Source organism: Budorcas taxicolor, chromosome 1 (assembly GCF_023091745.1).
Source record: "Budorcas taxicolor isolate Tak-1 chromosome 1, Takin1.1, whole genome shotgun sequence".
Taxonomy (NCBI): domain Eukaryota; kingdom Metazoa; phylum Chordata; class Mammalia; order Artiodactyla; family Bovidae; genus Budorcas; species Budorcas taxicolor.
In genome coordinates, this window is record NC_068910.1 from 189,582,820 (window position 1) to 189,601,786 (window position 18,967).

The 18,967-nt window shown below is 39.9% G+C and overlaps 1 protein-coding gene across 1 annotated transcript in view; it reads left to right on the top strand.

Annotated features, from left to right (window-relative positions):
- The window catches only part of SLC9A9 (solute carrier family 9 member A9), a 648,823-nt gene that overhangs the window by 487,808 nt on the left and 142,048 nt on the right, over positions 1 to 18,967 (top strand). The gene's annotated exons all lie outside the window — the stretch shown is intronic.

An 18,967-nucleotide genomic window follows, 5' to 3' on the forward strand; every position in this document is an offset into this window, starting at 1 on the left:
CATTACAAATAGGAATTAGCATCTAAGATGACAAATGAGCAGGAAATACATCTTTCCTATAGGGTGGTACCAGGAAAATCCAGACCCATTTCTGGAGTAGGGGAAAAGAAGGTCTTTACTCTAAGTCTGTCTTCTACCGCAGTAGTGGGAACATCCTAGGGCAGGCTTGCCACCTTTTCTTGTATGGTTTATGAGCTAATAATGATTTTTACATGTTTAAGTGGTTGAAGACACATTTCTTAAAGATTATTTCTTGACATGTGAAAATTATTGGGAACAAAATGTCAGAGTTAACAATAAAGTATTAGAACATAGCCATTTATTCTTTCTATATTGTCTATGAGTGGGCTCATGCTACACCCACAGAGCTGAGTAGTTGCAACAGAGTATGGCCTAAATTAGGGCTTTCCAGGTGGTACAGTGGTAAAGAATCCACCTGCAAATGCTGGAGATGCTGGAGTCGAGGGTTCGAGTCCTGCATCAGGAAGATCCCCTGGCGTAGGGAATGGTAATCCACTCCAGTTTTCTTGCTGGGAAAATCAATGGACAAATGAGCTTGGTGGGCTATAGTCCATGGGGTTCACAAAGGGTGAACTGAGCACATGGCCTAAATCACTACTGGCCTCTTACAGAATACATTTGCTGACTACAGATCTAGGGGAATTGGACTGGGGGTCAAGTAAGAAAACCTAAATTGTTTCTAGATAAGTTTTTGGAATGTTGGTGATAATCTGTGGTGAAAATGATGATGCTTTTAATTTAGATTTTATTTTAAATACCAGTTGGATAGCTTAATCTCAGAATCAATTCCCCGGAATAGGCTTTTGGGGCCAAACAGTATGTGACTTTCAATATTACCTATTTGTTCTGTTCAATGCAAAAGATTTGCAGTGATTTCTAACACTTACTGACAGTTTAACCATATCTTTCCTAAATGCTATGAACTAATGCCTTCCTAATGCCAGAGATTGTACCTGATTTAGTCCCTCATGTGTTTTCCTCACATTAATACAGTCCAGGGTAATGTGGCAAGCTTCCCCTAAATTTTCTATTCTTTTTTTGTCATCACCATTCTGACTTCTTAGTCAGTAGTGACAGCAAAATAGAAATCCCTCTTGTTGCTTTCATTTTCTTCTAGTATAGTAATGAAATTGTCAGCAGGGAAAACCAAAAAATAATTAGGTGCCCTATGTGTAAAAACAAAAACCTTATACTTCCAACAGATATCTGGAGCACTGCACAGTATCCCAGCTGTAGGAGCTCTTCATTCACAATACTAAGAGATTAGGTCAAGGTGTCTATCTAGCCTCTAAGTCTGTATAATACTCCCAGAATATAATCCTTCCACTTCTCTTTCATCTATGGAGAAACACTCTTCATCTCACTTCTCCACTAAGATTTATTTACTTTTCACTTAATTGTGTGTCTTTAAACACACACACATGGGCTTCCCAGGTGTCACTAGTGGTAAAGAACCTGCCTGCCAATGCAGAAGACATAAGAGACGTGGGTTCAATCCCTGGTCGGGAAGACCCCTGGAGGAGGGAATGGCTACCCACTCCAGTATTCTTACCTGGAGAATCCAGTAGACAGAGGAGCCTGGTGGGCTACGGTCCATAGGTCGCAAAGAGTCAGACATGACTGAAGGGACTAATTAGCAGGAATGCACAAACACACACACACTTACACACAAAGAGCCACTCCTCTAGTCTTAATGTTTATTTTGAGCCAGTCCTGTTTTTCCACTAGTCTTAATCAAGTCATGTATTGTCCTTAACAAAAATTCTTAATACCAAGAAGAAAGAAGAGAGTGTTTATTGAACACCTAATGTTTTCTAGTAAATACGTTCGGTGCCTTGTCGTCATCTCTGAATGTGATGTTAACTCTGCAGAGCAGGTCCTATTATCCTCTTTTTATAGATGAATAAACTAGTATGCATAGAAGGGATGTTTCTTGTCCATGGTCACACAGGTAAAAGGAGTGGGGCCAAAATTAAAACCTAAGTCATCCTGGTTCCAAAACCATCAGGCAAGGTAGCACAATCTGTACCTAAAGCATACAGGAGTATTTTAGGAGGCACAAGGATGAACTTTATTTTTTTAAGTTACACGTTTGTGTTTAAACCTTAATATAATAGAAAAAGCGCTAAAGAACCTGCCTGTAAAGCAAGAGACCACCTGCGAATCAGGAGATGTGTGTTCAATCCTGGGGTCAGGAAGATTCCCTGGAGAAGGAAATGGCAACCTACTCCAGTATTATTGCCTGGGAAATCCCATGAACAGAGAGATGGGCAGGCTACAGTCTATGGAGTCACAAAAGAGTTGGACACAACTGAGCGACCAAGCACATAATAGAAAAAAAAAAATCATCATTTACCATCTAGGTCCAACATGCTTTTGCTTTTTATATTTAAAATATTTACAAATAATTTTCAGGAGAATAAAAGGATGGTGAAAAACAACTTTATTCAAAATTTTCATAAAGAATACAAACACAGAAAACATTTTTGTTATATATTTTTCCTCTCTCTAGATACATAAGAGAGAGAAATCTCAACTTGGCAACATTCTCTGAGTTCAATTAATTTCTTGTCAACTGTCATGCACACACCTGAAACATACTCCAGATTTCAAACATATCTAGCTTATGATTATTTATAGGCCTTCTTTCTGCATTTGCATCACAAAAGTGGGAAATTTTAATATTTTAAAAAATTTTTGATTAATCATAATTTTGTTGAAGAGGTCATATTTTTAATTCCACATTATAAAACATTTCAATCTTAGATTTACAACAGAAGTTAAAGTAATAATATCTATTGAATTGTTTTAATTTTCTTTATATATATATCTGATTCAGCCTTTGTCTACTTATGAATCATATCAAATAATTTTGGCTCTCAGTTCAGTTCAGGTCAGTCACTCAGTCGTACCCGACTCTTTGCGATCCCATGAATCGCAACATGCCAGGCCTCCCTGTCCATCACCATCTCCCGGAGTTCACTCAAACTCACGTCCATTGAGTCGGTGATGCCATCCAGCCATCTCATCCTCTGTTGTCCCCTTCTCCTCCTGCCCTCAATCCCTCCCAGCATCAGAGTCTTTTCCAATGAGTCAACTCTTCGCATGAGGTAGCCAAAGTACTGGAGTTTCAGCTTTAGCATCGTTCCTTCCAAAGAACACCCAGGGTTGATCTCCTTTAGAATGGACTGGTTGGCTCTCCTTGCAGTCCAAGGGACTCTCAAGAGTCTTCTCCAACACCACAGTTCAAAAGCATCAATTCTTCGGCACTCAGCTTTCTTTACAGTCCAACTCTCGCATCCATACATGACCACAGGAAAAACCATAGCCTTGACTAGACGGACCTCAGTCGGCAAAGTAATGTCTCTGCTTTTGAATATGCTATCTAGGTTGGTCATAACTTTTCTTCCAAGGAGTAAGCGTCTTTTAATTTCATGGCTGCAGTCACCATCTGCAGTGATTTTGGTGCCCAGAAAAATAAAGTCTGACACTGTTTCCATTGTTTCGCATCATAAAAGATAAAAGAATAAGGAATATATTCTTTTAGAATCATGGGATAATCCAAGTTCTTGTTGCAAAATATTACATGATAAAGTTCTTCCTCTTCAATGACTAAATGGATAAAAATGCCATATTTCCTTTGTTCTCTTAGAATTATATTCATCACTCATGGATTCTGGAGTTTAAAACAATTCATCTAGGATATTGTTATCGGAAGAATTAATGGTCTAGGATTTAGCTAATACAATCAATTCGACCATCATCCTTGGAGAATAGAGTTTTGTTGTCTCTGCATTTGTCTTCTCATTTGTCTAATAATTGTGAAATTCTTCTACTGTAAAATCTATGGTTTTTCTCATTATGGGTGAGAAGTGAAAAAACTCTGAGTTGTGTCCAGAGAAAGCAGACTATGACTACAAACCTTTCTGTCTTCTGTAAGACGCCTTTGATAGAAGATGATGCAATACTTTTCAACAGATGATGCAGTACTTGAGGCAACATAATAAGAGTGTTAAGGATAATAAAATAATGACTTATATCCCTGTTGTACGTAGGCAATCCCATCAATTTTCTTGTTTTCCTATTAATTTAGTATTTTTAGCATCTTTTGGAATAATGAGTGATGAGGACATAATTCCTAGAATGATAAAATAGCAAAATTGTCAAGACAGAAAAAATAAGATGACTAAGACTTTATAACATATTTTAGCTTTTAAAAAGGTCCAGTAGACCTATACTGGGATAATTTTTTTAAGTGGTATTATTTTATTTTTTTAATATGTCAGATTTCTCTCTGAGCTTTGGAAGACTTATAAGAAGAAAAATGCTATTAAATAGCAATACTTACAAATAAAGCTACTCAAAACATAAGTTAAAATTAGATCCAATGAATGTTGATGGTGTACGGAGGATAAAGGGATATATAAAATATATAGCTAGCATGTCAAACCATGATTTCGCAGATATTATTGCTTAAGATAAACTAAGCTTGTAAGACATCAGTTGAGCAGGACTTCCAAAACAGAGATAAACTACATAATTTGTCCAGGCAATTCACTAAACAAACTAATAAAAAATAGCAACAGCATCATGCCCTAGCGGTAGGAGACAGGGCTAATCAGAATCCAGAATTGGTACAATATATATCTATAATGTCTATTTTTGACAAAATATTATAAAATATGTAAAGTAACAAGATAATGTGTCCCTTGAATAGGAAGACAACAACAAATAAGCAATTAAAAACTGCATTTGAATGGGGAACACGTGTACACCCGTGGTGGATTTATGTTGATGTACGGCAAAACCAATACAATATTGTAAAAAATAATAATAATAAAAACTGCATTTGAGGGATCCTGGGTGAAGGAGACAAATACTTCAAAGCAGCTATTATAAATATGTTCAAACAACTAAAACCATGAAACCATGTTTAAAAAAAATTAAAGGAAAAGTAGGATGACCATGGCTCACTGATAGGGAATATCAATAAGGACATAGAAATCATATTGAAACATAGAAATTTGGATGTTGAAAAATACAACACTTGTTGAAATGGAAAATTCACTATAGGGGTTCAACTGTAGATTTGAACTGGAAAAAGAATCAGCAAACTTGAAGGTAGATAACTAGAAATTATACAATCTTAAAAACTAAAGGAAAGAATGAGGAAAAGTGAATAAATCCTCTGAGACACCATCAGGCACACAAACATACTTGTAGTAAGAGTACCAGAAGGAGAGGAAGGGCAGAAAAATTATTCAAAGACATAATAGTGAAAATTTTCCAGGTATGATGAAAAACAGTGATCTAAAACATTCACATTCAATGAACTCCAAATAGAAAAAATGAAAAAAGAACCATATCTAGACATATTGTAGTCAAAATGTTGAAAGTAAAAGACAAAGAGAAAATCTTGAAAGCAACAGAGAAATAATGATTTACCACATAGAAGAAAATTCCAATGACATTACAGCTTACTTCTTATCCGAAACAAGTAGTCCAAAAAGCACTTGATAACATATTTTAAATGCTTCAAGAAAAAGAAACCGTTAGCCAAGAACACTACATCTAGCAAAATTATCTTGCAAAAGTAGGGAAAGCATAAAGACATTCCAAGATAAACAAAGACTAAGAGAATTTGTAGCTAGCAAACCTGCCTTACAAATAATATTAAAGGAATTCTCCAAGCTCAAAAGAAATAACACTAGATTGTAATTTAATCCATATGAAAAACCAGAAGTTCTGGCAGAGGAAATCACCTATTAAGTATAAAAGACAAAATAATTATGTATTTGTTTTCCTTTCTTCTCTTCATTAATTAGAAGACAGTAGGGTAAACAGTATCTATAAAATTTAATTCTCGGGGCCTCTAGCATATAAAGATATATGTTTGACCACAATAATACAAAAGAAAGAAAGCAAAGTAGTGAAATGAGATAATAACTCAAGTCCACAGGAAGAAATAAAGAATACCAGAAACAGTGAATAAGATTAATATAAAAAGTTTATAAATACATTTTTTGCTTTCTTCTTAATTTTTTAAAATGATGTGAGATTATATAAAGCACATTATAACACTATACTGTTGTGTTTGTAAGATATATAAATGTGATATATATCTATACATAGTATTAACAGTATAAAACAAGTGAGAAGGAATAGAGTGGAACAAATTTTCTATATCTCACTGGAATTAATTTAGTATAAACATGAAGTAGAATCTGATATGATGTATATTGTAATTCCCAGAGCAACCACTAAGAAAATTACTCAAAAAATATTTTAGAAGTTATCAGAAGAGTTAAAATGGTACACAGAAAGTATCCATTTAATACAAAAGAAAGCAATAATGGAAGAACAGAGAAATAAAAAACACATACTTACAAAGTCACTTCAGACATGTCCAACTCTTTGCGACCCTGTGGATCATAGCCCACCAGTCTCCTCCGTCCATGGGATTCTCCAGGCAAGAATACTGGAGTGGGTTGCCACTTCCTTCTCCAGGGGGCCTTCCCCACCCAAGGATCAGACCCACATCTCAGAAGTCTCCTGCATTGGCAGGCATGTTCTTTACCACTAGCACCACCTGGGAAGCTCATGAAACATGTAGAAAAAAATAGCAAAATGCGGAGGTAAATATGACTATAGCAATAATTAAATATGGATGAACTAAATGAATGAAAAAGCAGAAATTATTGGAGTAGATTTTAGAAAGATAAAGTCCTTCTAGATTCAAAGATACAAGTAGACTAAAAGGCAAAAAATGGAAAAAGATATACCATGGACATAGTAACTGTAAGAGATCTGGAGCTGAATACTAATAGAGGATAAAATGGACTGTCTCACACACACACACTTTGCTAGAGATTCCTTTATAATGATTTTTTAAAAGGGTCAATTATTAGGAAAATATAACAATTTAAAAGACATGTTCTTAACAATAAGGCCCCAAAATACACGAAGCAAAACTGATAGAATGGAAGAAAGAAAGGTTAAAGAAAAATATTAAAGAAATAATGGTAGAAGTTGCTTTCAGTAATTTAAAAAATCAGAAAGGGATTTTGTGAATTACTGCAGCTTGAGAAATACCACCCCATGCTACATTGCAGCCATATTGTTTTCAGATTTCAAGTTCACTCTGTATCCTGACATCTCAGGAAATAGGTATCTTCAACTAATCTCTTCATTTTAATCTTTCCTTCTCCTAAAAGTCCATTCTCACCAAAGGATAAAGATGGTTTTAGAATCTCCCCCATCATTGTTCATCTACTTATTCAAGGTAAGCAACATACAAAGTTGAAAGGAAACAACCTAAATTTTAAGTGTTTTACATCTGGGCTCTATTACTTACAACCGAATTACCTCTTCAGAATAATCTCTGTGACTCTTGGCATTCTCATTTTTCAAATGTGATGTAGGATGAGACCTTGGAAGAAAAGCTATGACAAACCTTGACAGCATATTAAAAAGCAGAGACATCACTTTGCAAGCTATGCTTTTTCAATGTACGGATGTGAGAGTTGGACCATAAAGAAGGCTGAGCACCAAAGAACTGATGCTTTCGAACTGTGCTGCTGGAGAAGACTCTTGAGAGTCCCTTAACAACAAGGAGATCAAACCAGTCAATTCTAAAGAAAATCAACCCTGAATATCTACTGGAAGGACTGAAGCTGAAGCTCCAATACTTCAGCCACTTTATGGGAAGAGCTGACTCATTAGGAAAGACCCTGATACTGGGAAAGATTGAGGGCAGGAGGAGAAGAGGGTGACAGGATGAGATAGTTGGATGGCATCATTGATTCAACGGCCATGAGTTTGAGCAAACTCCAAGAGATAGTGAAGGATAGGGAAGCCAGGGGTTCTTCAGTCCATGGGGTTGCAAAGAGTCAGACACGACTGAGGGACTGAACAACAGCAAAGGGTGAGACCACCTGAAGTCCCTTCTGAGCCTTACATGAACTGCTTTCAGCAAGCTCACCATCAGGAAGTCAGAAGGACCCAGATTGCTGAGGTGGTGACGTCTACCTCACTGCTTCTCTAGATTACAACTTCAGCTTCCAGAAAGCCTTCTGTGAGCTTTTAACATTTTCTATAGACTTCAGTAGTTTAAGATGGAGCATTTGATAAAGCACATTTTGCCTTCGGATGTAATAAGAGGATTTGGTTCTAGAACACTTTTATGCCTCCTGTGTAGGTCCTAATAGGTCTGTGAAATGATCTACGCTCCTAATATCTGCAGTCAGCAGATTTTCCAAGTGAAAATCTGAGGCAGTCTAGGGCTGGGAGCCTTTATGTCAAGTTGGGCATGAATATGCAGATGCCCTAGAGAAGCAGTTTAAAAGGCAGTTCCAGTTTTTATGGCTGGAAACAGAACTCTGTGTATGATTTGTTTATTATATTCAGGAGTTCCTCGAGAAATTTCATGTCTCTACAAAGTTCCTAGTTCAAAGTAAGAACTTTCTGCATCTGCATGCTTACACATATGAAATATTCTATTTAGCCTGAGTTTCGGTAGGAAACAAATGATACATTCAAATTGATTCATTTAAAGAAAGTTAATAAAGGAAATATTTAGAAAGATATGGGCTGACCTAAGAAAACCAGCAAGGGATAGTGCAGCACCCTGGGACTAGAATCAGTGGAGAGCAGTTACAACCTGTACCTGGAAGGGCAGGGAAAGGGAGTATTGGCCAGAACCCAGAGAGAGCAGCTGCATGGAGCAGACTGACAGCAAGGAGCTGAGGCTTTGGGAGAGAGACACAGTCAACCATGGTGACCTAGCAAGGAGGGAGCCTGGAATAAATACCCTGTCTTCATTCACTTCCCTCCTCCCAGTATCTTGGAAGGAGTACTTCCCTTCAGCCAAAACCAATCCGGAGTCAGAGGGCAAGAGAACACACTTGAGGCTGTTCACATTGGTGAGCATCCCAGATCACAAGACAGTGTGGAGGAGGAGGGAGAGAGGACATGGGGGGCAAATGGAAAAAGTCACACAGTTCCCAAATCCAGGGATGGGGACAGCAAAAACAACTGTGAGGTTCTCTTATCCAATATCAGGACTACAGTGAGGCAATCAAGGTAGGTAAGATTTACAATTTAAGAAGATGCTCGCTCTCTGGATCAGGCTAAGGTTGAGCACTTGCCTGATGGGGTCACCTAGTGCCAGCAAGCAGAGACTTGATTACCAAAATAAGAACAGATTTAACCAGAGAATTGGAGTTGTTCACAATAGAATGTCAGACTTTATTTTGGGGGGCTCCAAAATCACTGCAAATGGTGACTGAGCCATGAAATTAAAAGACGCTTACTCCTTGAAAGGAAAGTTATGACCAACCTAGACAGCATATTCAAAAGCAGAGACATTACTTTGCCAACAAAGGTCCATCTAGTCAAGACTATGGTTTTTCCAGTGGTCATGTATGGATGTGAGAGTTGGACTGTGAACAAAGCTGAGCACCGAAGAATTGATGCTTTCGAACTGTGGTGTTGGAGAAGACTCTTGAGAGTCCCTTGGACTGTAAGGAGAGCCAACCAGTTTATTCTAAAGGAGATCAGTCCTGGGTGTTCACTGGAAGGACTGATGCTAAAGCTGAAACTCCAATACTTTGGCCACCTCATGCGAAGAGTTGACTCATTGGAAAAGACTCTGATGCTGGGAGGGATTGGGGGCAGGAGGAGAAGGGGACGACCAAGGATGAGATGGCTGGATGGCATCACCGACTCGATGGACATGAGTTTGGGTGAACTCTGGGAGTTGGTGATGGACAGGGAGGCCTGGCGTGCTGCAATTCATGGGATCACAAAGAGTCGGACATGACTGAGCGACTGAACTGAACTGAACTGAACTGAACAATAGAATTAGCAGAGGGGATATATTACCTTTTGATATGTAATTATAAAAAAATTGTTAAAAGATTTAAAAATATCTCTTCAGAGACTTTAAAGCTATCTCCTCAGAGACTTTAAAAACTTCTCTTTAGACTTTTCCCCAGAGATCAAAGCAGATAATACACTAGTTATACATGAACTGTCCAGAAGCTAGTGTGTTTAATGGCCTAATGTTGGCCTGAAGCACTGGATTTGGACTGTTGTTTTGTGTGGCTGTGTTATTGATTCCAACTGCACATTTTTTTACATTCTATCATTGCTGAAGTCAATCTTGTCTTATAATCAATGGAGTCAGAAGTGCAGTTAGTAGCATTTTTCTTCTTGTTGTTTAGTTGCTAAGGCATTTCCAACTCTTTTGCAATCGCATGGACTATGGCCCACGAGGCTCCCCAAGTATACAAAGTAATAGTGTACCTTGTAATGGCATCTTTGATTTGGTGAAATTTAGTGTCAGTACTTTGAGCATCTTCCCTGGTGGCTCAGAGGTTAAAGCGTCTGCCTCCAATGCTGGAGACCTGGGTTCGATCCCTGGGTCGGGAAGATCCCCTGGAGAAGGAAATGGCAACCCACTCCAGTATTCTTGCCTGGAGAATCCCATGGACAGAGGAGCCTGGTAGGCTACAGTCCACGGGGTCGCAAAGAGTCGGACATGACTGAGCGACTTCACCACCACCACTTTGAGCATCTAGTATGGATTTCATATCTAGCATGTAATAATGGTTGTGATGTATTCTCAGCAGGATTTCATGAATGAATGAATGAACAATTGAGCAAAGGAGGGAATGAATGAAAAAGTCCTCCTGTCCCAGCAGATATTTCCTTTTAGGGCTTGGATAGTGTCATGTCAGGAAAAAGTATTAGTTCATATACAATAGTTTAAGCTATTATCGGGCTTCCCAGGTGATGTTAGAGGCAAAGAACCCTCAGGCCAATGCAGGAGACATAAGAGACATGGGTTCAATCCCTAGGTAGGGAAGATTCCCTGGAGGAGGCCATGGCAACCCACTCCAGTATTGTTGCCTGGAGAATCCCATGGACAGAGGAACCTGGCAGGCTATAGTCCATAGGGTCGCACAGAGTCAGACACAACTGAAGTGACTTAGCACTGATGCCTGCATGCAAGCTATCATCATGATCTTCTGGAATGATAGGCTAAAAAAGCCTGAATGTTGCATTAGCCATGAGTATTCACTTAATGCTCATTATTTCATTTTCTGCCAAATTGATGCGAATTCTGTATACATGCTATACACTTCCTGTAGTTTTCATGATAACTCGAAACTCTGTTTTACAGCAAATTGTCACTCACTCATCTCATCTGCCTCTTTATCATCTACTCTAAGATAACTCTTTCTAACACGTTTTCATTAATTTTCAGCTTACATTGCTGATTTTACCTCAGTTTCCAGTGTCATTCTATTAATAGCATTAACCATGAATTCTTTACTTAATGTTTTAAAATTTCATTTCATTTTAACACAGTCCTGCATGCAGGCATACATTTTAGTCTCATGGTTAATAGCAGCTGGTTTAGCCAGAGAAAACATAATTCTTCTAGTGATTTACTTTAATCTGTTGCTGCAGGAAACTAACATTATTTTCTTCTTTTTGATGAGTCATGTAGTAACAGCTTCCTATGTTAACCAATATCTCTTCCTGTCAATTAAATTAAGATATTTATTCATTTTTAGCAAAAAACAATATTGAGACTGGTATTTCTGACTTAACTCTCTTCTGGAGATAAGCTTTTCATTAATACATTATGTCACAAAGCTGAATATTAATTACTAATAGGATCATATGGCCTTAAAAAGTGTTAACCACCCCAAAAGAGAGTAAGATTTCAGGTGTTTTTAGAGGTTATGTATCACCATCTACTTCCAATTTGGGGTTTAAGTAATAGTTTTGGCAGCCATTATTTACCCCAAAGCTGTTTCCATTTCAATTTTAGTGATTTATTAGTGTTGGTGAAACAATCTCCTTTGGCTATTTTTTTCATGTTTACATCCATGTTTAATAATTCTGTACTATCTGCAGAATGTTGGTGACGGATAGCCAGAAGCAACAGATTTACTGGTGCAAAATTATTACAGAACCCAGTTCCAAGTGCTTTTTAATGGCTAGCTTAAAGAAACGTGTTAGAAATCTTTTTAAAAATTTTTAATTATTAAGATACATGGTATTATAATAACTTCAGATCATCTTCTCAACCTCTATCTGCTTTAGATAAAGCATGCATTTTATCTAACAAAGCACTCCATTAGCACTCAATGTGTGCATGCATGCTCAGTTGCTTCAGTCATGTCTGACTCTGTGACCCCGTGGACTATAGCCCACCAGACTCCTCTGTCCACGGGATTCTCCAGGCAAAAATAGTGGAGTGGGCTGCCATGCCCTCTTCCAGGGAATCTTCCTGATCCAGGGATCAAACCCACATTTCCTGGGTCTCCTGCACTGCAGGTGTATTCTTTACCACTGAGCTACTGGGGAAGCCCATACGCACTCAATATATATTGGCTATTAATCTTATAGCTGCTTTTTCGCACTCTTCCTTACTCCCACACTCCATTGTGCCCTCTCTCAGTACCTTGGTGACCTTTAGGCTTTTGTTCTTACCTCTTTCTATTCTCAGGAATAAGCCTGGTCCAGTCACTTGTACTTTGTATGAATACAAGTCCAAATATTACCTCTACCAAGTCCTTGCCTTTAGGTCTAGTCTTCAGCTGGGAATGAAGCACTTTATCTCATCCTAAGGAAGTTCAGGCATTAGTAGTTAGAGATGGTCATGATATGGGGTGATAGCCTTCTCCAAACATCTTGTAGATTACCTGCAAGAGTTAAAACCTAGAGTTAAAGCCATGGGGGCCAAGAGTTAAAGCCAATTTGGGATGAAGAATTCAGGACAAGCGACTGGAATTATACCTTTTGCATCAGTTGTCTTATCGATAAATATCCATCAACTTTGCAAAGCTTTATTGTTCTCTTAGAATTATTTCCAGGACATCATCCCACATACATGTCTCTTGGTCATCATTTACTCCGGCTGGGTCAACTTCTCTCCAGGATTAGTGTTTAGAGAAATTTAATAGTTCGCTAAATGTATGTTTTGTATATCTCCCCCTCATTTTAAAGTTCATTCTTGATTCTTGTGGATGATTTCTCATGGGTAGAGTATATTCCTTGCATCAGGAGAATATTCCCATCCAAGGTCCTTCCCACTGAAGTCTGAGCATATCAAAGAACAGTGTGAAGCCTTGCTCTGAGGGGACGTCCAGACCCACATCATACACCATGTGTGGTCTTTCCTGGAGAGCAGGGTTCAGGCCACAGTTCCGCCGGGAGTTCCTTACAGCGTGGGCTGGTTTGGAGTGAGGGAAGGAGATGTACTTCCGATATTGTCATGGGAGCCTATTTGTTTGACTGTGAAGTAACCTCGATAGTTTCCAGGTTTTAAGTTTTCCACTTCTCACTCAGACAGCTGACAGTCTGGGATTTATTTTCAACCACTTTGGGTTTCACACCCACATTGAAAGCAGGCTGCTACAACCACTTTATATCCAGTAATAAAGTGTCTCTCTTTTTTCTCATCCAACATCTTCAGCTTGACATTGAGAAGACACCCCACCTGATAACACACTAGAATTTAAACAAGCTAATCCACTTGAAAGGATGGTTTTTCTTGAAAGGGGATGAGCACTTGGCTCTGATAAATCCCTAATTGCCCAGGCAGGGCACCCAGAGTGAAGCCCTTAGGGAAGAAAGGGCAGATCCCTTGATAAGTTATTGCATCTGTCTTCCCACCAAAGGGTGTCAGTGTGCTTCCAGTTCAGTCAGTTCACTTCAGTCGCTCAGTCGTGTCCGACTCTTTGCGACCCCGTGAACCGCAGCACGCCAGGCCTCCCTGTCCATCACCATCTCCCGGAGTTCACTCAGACTCACGTCCATCGAGTCCGTGATGCCACCCAGCCATCTCATCCTGGGTCGTCCCCTTCTCCTCCTGCCCCCAATCTCTCCCAGCATCAGAGTCTTTTCCAATGAGTCAACTCTTCACATGAGGTGGCCAAAGTACTATAGCTTCAGCTTTAGCATCATTCCTTCCAAAGAAATCCCAGGGTTGATCTCCTTCAGAATGGACTGGTTCGATCTCCTTGCAGCTTCCAGCTTAGGTCAAAAGAAATTAGTCTGTATGTTCAGTCTCAATCCACTTTCTAATTGACTCTTAGCTGTAGCCTAAAATTAGCTTACATCTTGGTAGAACTAAACACTCCAAACTCAAGGGAAGTTTTGCCAAATTTATAGAACAGGATGTAGAGCTGCCTTTGTGTCTGTGACACGTACTTGTTTATTGGTGTTTATTTTTCAAATAACGTTTTCAGCATACTTTTATGTTCCCAAATGTACTTCTAAATTTTCAGAGTATAAACACTAGTCCCATGACTCATCTACGCATCCAGAGCTCGCCTCTGCTTCTCAGTGTTTGCACTGTAAATAAGCCTCCACCGGAGGAAGTCACATGGAAATGGACTTTAAGGTCAGGTGATAAAGGGTGAAACACAGCTCCATTGTGGAGATAATCACAGTTCAATCTTTATCCAGGAGGCCTAAGCAGCAAAGACAACAACATCCACAATCACCACAACCGAACAGCAGCTACCACTTCTGAGCACTGTCTCAGTGAAGTCCTGTGCTGACCCCTTACATGCATCAACTCACAACACCCCCATGGAATAGTTGCTATTTACATTTCATTTCATGGAAAGAGAGGTACAGCTTCTTGCCTATAATCACACAGATAAGTGGTGGGACCAGCTTATCAGAGTGTCTAACTCCTGATAATCATGCTATATGCCTCTTGTTAGCTGTTACCTAGTACTTTTAGTGTGCTGTGTCAACACACTATTAAAGAGAGAACAGATCCTTCTCTAGTCTGATCAGCCTGACAGTGACTCAAGAAATCTGTTCTGCATCCATAGTCTCATATAAAACAAATATCACATGGGCAGTCACGGGACATCAAGACAGGAATGTGACATGAAACCTTGATCAGACAAGTCCCAGGGATAGAAAAGTGTAACCCAGCAGAGCATAGAGGAGACCAATAGATGACAGTGTGTCCATTTGCTGGTGGAGACCCAGAGGGACAGCTCTGCTCTCAGCAGCATCTCCAGACTTCCCAGTATCTTACTCATCCATGTGAGTTCACAGTCACATCAAATACTTCATGTCCCCAAATTATGGAACCTCCCTTTCTCCCTTCACTTCAGTGGCAGATATATTATTTTATCACTCCCCAAATTTAACATCAGAGTTGCTTCTGAGTACACATTACCCTGTGAGGTCTAAATCCAGTCTTCTGATAGAAGTGTCAACCGTCTACCCAGTTACTTATCATCAAGGGGACTCGCTATCACACCTCTGTGATATCCATCATTCTTTGCTTGAAAGCAAACAAGAAATGGTGGAGCAGGTAACTTTTCTTGATACTGAGCTTACATGGACTACATTTGAGTAACTTCCATGTGGCACTGTCCCGTGTAATTGATATTAATCCAAACTACAATTTTTCTACATCTATTGCCACAGCCTTCATCCAGAAAATGTTTACCTCTTTTCAGACTGTGATAAATTACCCACGAGAGCCTCCTTCCTAAGCCTCTCTGTAGCCCTTCTTAAATAAGATGCCCAAACTGCCTTCAGATGCTGAATGCAGTACACCCTCTCCAGCTTCCATGGCCATTCCCACCGCACTGATCTTGGCCTTGAGATGCCCATTTTCTCTTATGGTTCAGCCTCCACTTGAGAGAAGCAAGTAGTTTAAACTGTTAAGAGGGAGGGGCTGCTTTTCTCGAGCTTATAAGAATGTAGAGAGCTGCCCTTGCTTCACTCACAATAGAAGTGCTCAGAACTTACTGATGCTGAGGTTCTGTTCCAACCTCCTAATAGGATATGCCTCGGGGCACATTACCAAAAGGGAGACATGGGGGAAGTGATAAATTAGGAGATTGGGATTAACAAATACAAAGTGCTGTATGTAAAATAGGTAACTGTATAGCACATGGAACTATACTCAATTTTCTGCAATAACCTATATGTGAAAAAGAATAGAGATATATATATCTATTGCATGCTCATGCTCATGCTCAGTTGTGTCTGACTCTTTGGGACCCCATGGACTATAGCGTGCCAGGCTCCTCTGTCCATGCAATTTTCCAGGCAAGAATTCTGAGGTCGGTTGCCATTTCCTACTCCAGGGGACTTTTCCAACCCAGGGATAGAACTTGCATCTCCCGCATTGGAAGGCGGATCCTTTACCAGCTGTGGCGCCATGTAAGAGACATACATACATATGTCTTCCCATATATATAGGCTTCCCTTATACATATATGTTTGTATACATAACTGATTAACTTTTCTGTACAACTGAAACTAATATAACACTGTAAGTCAACTATACTGCAATAATTTTTTTTTTAATGAAAGAAAATCCACACATATTCCTCCCATATATGGTTAATGGCAGGGATGAACCATTCAGATATCCTGAGTAGAAACTCAGAATCCTCTCAGTAGATTCCTCTCCTTCCCTCCAGGTCAGTCCACCACACATCACAACCCCTGGCTCCTCCATATACAAATCTCTCAAATCCATCTCTTCTCCACTACCGCTATCTTAACTTTGATTCTTGCATGGACCATTGCAGTAGTCTACTAAATGACCTCTATACCTCTAGTTTATTAATATCTCAATTTTGCCAGTGGTTTTCTAGAACATGAATGCGAGTACTTCAACCCCTACTGCCTACAGGAAAACAAAACAAAAAATACCCTCCTAAGCATAGCATAGCTTGAACATACAACATTCTAGATGTTCCACATTCAAGATGTTCAAGCTGGATTTAGAAAAGCCAGAGGAACCAGAGACCAAATTGCCAACATCCTCTGGGTCATCAAAAAAGCAAGAGAGTTCCAAAAAAATATCTACTTCTGCTTTATTGACTATGCCAAAGCCTTTGACTGTGTGGATCACAACAAACTGTGGAAAATTCTGAAAGAGATGGCCAAAGCACCTTACCTGGCTCCCGAGAAACCTGTATGCAGGTCAAGAAGCAACAGTTAAAACTGGACATGAAACAACAGGCTAGTTCCATATCGGGAAAGGAGTACATCAAAGCTGTATATTGTCACCCTGCTTATTTAACTTATATGCAAATTATATCATGTGAAATGCCAAGCTAGATGAAGCGCAAGCTGGAATCAAGATTGCTGAGAGAAATATCAGTAACCTCAGATATGCAGATGATACTACTCTTATGGCAGAAAGTGAAGAACTAAAGAACCTGTTGATGCAAGTGAAAGAAGAGAGTGAAAAAGTTGGCTCAAAACTCAACATTAAGAAAACTAAGATCATGGCATCTGGTCCCATCACTTCATGGCAAAGAGATGGGAAAACAATGGAAACAGTGAGACACTTTATATTTGGGGTTCCAAAATCACTGCAGATGGTGACTGCAGCCATGAAATTAAAAGACATTTGCCCCGTGGAAGAAAAGCTATGACCAACCTAGACAGCATATTAAAAAGCAGAAACATTACTTTGCCAACAAAGGTCCATCTAGTCAAAGCTATGGTTTTTCCAGTAGTCATGTATGAATGTGAGAGTTGGGCTATAAAGAAAGTTGAGTGTCTAAGAATTGATGCTTTTGAACTGTGGTGTTGGAGAATATTCTTGAGAGTCCCTTGGACTACAAGGAGATCCAACCAGTCCATCCTAAAGGAAATCAGTCCTGAATATTCATTGGACTGATTCAAGGACTGATGTTGAAGCTGAAACTCCAATATTTTGGCCACCTGATGTGAAGAACTGACTCATTTGAAAAGACCCTGATGCTGGGAACGATTGAAGGCAGGAGAAAGGGATGGCAGATGATGAGATGGTTGGATGGCATCACCGAATCAATGGACATGAGTTTGAGTTAACTCTGGGAGTTGGTGATGGACAGGGAGGCCTGGTGTGCTGCAGTTCATGGGTCACAAAGAGTCGGACATGACTGAGTGACTGAACTGAACTGAAGCATAGCATTCAATATCCTTTACGATTTGGCCTCGAATTACTTTCTGATTTCACCCAGAGTGACTCTTCCCTCCTCAGCATACATAATAACTCTCACAGTCTACTTGTACAGTTATTTGCTATGTTCTAAATCTACTTTCGGAGAAGGCAATGGCACCCCACTCCAGTACTCTTGCCTGGAAAATCCCATGGATGGAGGAGCCTGGTAGGCTGCAGTCCATGGGGTCGCTGAGGGTTGGACATGACTGAGCGACTTCTCTTTCGCTTTTCACTTTCATGCCTTGGAGAAGGAAATGGCAACCCACTCCAGTGTTGTTGTCTGGAGAATCCCAGGGACGGGGGAGCCTGGTGGGCTGCCGTCTATGGGCTCGCACAGAGTCGGACATGACTGACACGACTTAGCAGCAGCAGCAAATCTACTTTGCTCGTTTAAATTTCTAACCTTTTGCCCATGCTGTGCCCTCAGTCTGGAGCGCCCTCTGTCAACCTCTCTTTCACTAAATGCTCATGAGGTGTGGGTCCCAGTCTATTAACAGTGATGCTCTGAGCTCAGGATGCCTAAGGCACTAACTCACCATATCCCTCGTAGAGACCTCACAGACATTTCCCCTACTTGGGTCAACGTGTCGGCTGGACCAGCCCTTGTGGTCTCGGTGATGATTGCAGGACACACACTTCCAGAGACTATCAGGGAACTTTAAGGAACAAGACTCATTGCTCAGAGGGTAAACATGGCACTCCTGAGGCCACACAGCAAAGTCATGGGGAGACAGAGAGAGAATAGGGATCTGGGGTTCTGCCTTTATTAGATCAGAGAATGGAGTATCTGGGTTTTGGGGTGCTCACTCTTTATTGGCTAATTAAGCAGGAATTCAGGGGAAAGAGAATCTGAGTCACTCAAGCAGTCAGTCCAGTCCTCTGGGTTATCCTAGACTTTCTGAAAGAGGGAAATTAATGGGTGGATGCAGCCTAATTCCTCACTGG